Here is a 2,286-nt window from a genome sequence, read left to right as displayed (position 1 = left end):
AAATGTCTTATTGCAACTGGGGTGGAAAAATGTATTGGTATTAAGAACTCACAGTTAGCACGCACCATCAACAAATGGAAACCATTGCTGCTACAACTGCCGACCCAATTTATTCCAACGCTCCCTTCCCACACCTGATGATCAGCACCAATTTCTGTTGTATTAAAGTCACTAAGAACGATTAGTTTGTTTCACACTGACGCAAGAGCAGTGTTCATCATCAAATTTATTAGTGACAGCATCAGGTTTGGTCATGGTAGGGAAGTATATACGAAATGTTGCTTGCTCTATGCAGGGGGAGTTTCAGCACCATCAGATGATTTTTAACACCCTCGAGAAGGCAAGTCAGCTTACTAATGAGATGATTCATGATAGCAAAGCTTAAGCTGGCTTCATACTGCTCTTTTTCACAGTTATGCCAAAAGAATGTAACGATTTCCTTCAGCTGAGTCTCCTTGAGTAGACAAGTCCTGCTGAGGGCATTGTTGGGGATGTTGTACCAAGCTGGCTATCTGTGCTGAGAAGTTATTCTCTCTGGCTTATTGGCTGTGATGCAAAAAAAGAGGCCTTTCTTGATTAGTTTTACCAACTTGACCTCAGCAACACTATACTGTTGTGTTCCCGAAGGTAAAAGTTCTGATTATTTTCTGAAATTATGTGACTGAGAATGAAAAATTTTAAAGGAAATAATATTTCTTTAAAAAAAGGTACCATTGAGATTAATTGGACTAAAAGTCATCAAACCTTCTGGACTTTGTGGCTGGCATTCTTTTGTTTTAAAGGAGTTAACGATGGTGATAACGGATACATTAGTTTTGATCACCAGAATTTCCTAGGTTCTGGAATAGTTCCCATGCATTGGAAGATAACAAAAATAACTCAGCCAAACAAAAAAGATGAAAGGAAATAGGGATGTAAGTTAGATAGTCTGATATCTATATTAGACAAATTTATTGGAATGTTTTAATGGTACTTAGAAAGTTATGACTTGGTAGAATCAATATGGATATATGTAAGGGAAATCATCTTTTGCAAATCATCAGTTAGAGATTTTTGTTGGTTGTAACAACCAGGATAGATAACGAAGAACCAGTGAATGTGGTATATTTGGATTTTCCAAAAGAAATCTCAAGATTTTATTTCACCAATTGCCACCAGTCTACTTCTGTGTAAAATATTACCAAGCATTAAGGATTGTTTAATGACACAAACTTGAGTAGGGAATACGGATAAATGTTACCTTGATCCTCAATTACAATCTATGTCTTTAAGATGAAGGAAGCAAAGTTGTGATGGTACACAGGTAAGAATATAAACAATGTGGATAATACAAAGAGAATAATCTGTTTTGACTGGCCAAGAGCATTGCAGATGGCACACTGTATTGGGAATTGTGAACTTCTTCACTTTGCTGGAAAAATGGTAAAACAGTCTTTTTTATTTAAAGTCCTGAAATTGGGAAATATTAACAGGGAAATTGCAGATAGTATGGCCTGAGTTTTCAGACAGTTCAAGGGCAGATTTGGACAATTCCCAGCTCTGCAAGCCCCACTGGGGAATAAAGTGTTCAGGAAATTTTTTGTTCTGGGGATTGGCTTTTATGGGAGTTGTGGCTGCTGCTGTGGAAAGATTTCAGTGGTTGCCAGATGCAGAGATGAGATGGCTAAGAGGCCAGCCTGAGTGTTCCAGCTCCTGGCAGCAATGAAAAAAGGAATAAAATGAATAGTCTTTCAACCCTCATGCCCCTTGCCTTCCCATTCCACTACTTTGCCTGCTGATTCCAAACTCTGTCCCTCTATCCACCCCTCCATGGCCTATTAAACCTCCATGCTAACCAATACCTTCCAGCAATCTTTTTTTTTATAGCCTATAAATCATCTCATTGCTGCCATCTACCACACTTACACCCTTCGTGCCGACTTCACCCAAAATTCAGCATGGGCACGCCTTGGGATGCATGCGGAGATTAAATAACATTCTTAAGCGTCTATGGATTTTTTTTTCAAGACATAACCACTCTCAATGACAAAAGTCTGTGTACAATATTTTACTTACATTAATCCTAAAGCAGATAAGTGCTCATCCTCATAGACCCACTTCAAAGATTTTGTAAGCATTTAAGAGCTGTCAATCCAAAAATGAACTGACAGGCGCACAGCTGTGGTAGTGATCGTTGTGCAACTTTTGTAAAAGTTGCAGGCAGGTTCCTCTTAATATTTAAAGGACAGGAATTAACGTTTCGGACCTGAAACATTAACTCTGTTTTCTCCTTCACAGATGCTGCCA

The sequence above is a fragment of the Rhincodon typus genome, chromosome 21, assembly GCF_021869965.1.
Source record: "Rhincodon typus isolate 14 chromosome 21, sRhiTyp1.1, whole genome shotgun sequence".
NCBI classification, from domain to species: Eukaryota; Metazoa; Chordata; class Chondrichthyes; order Orectolobiformes; family Rhincodontidae; genus Rhincodon; species Rhincodon typus.
Note: the sequence above shows the minus strand (reverse complement) of the source record.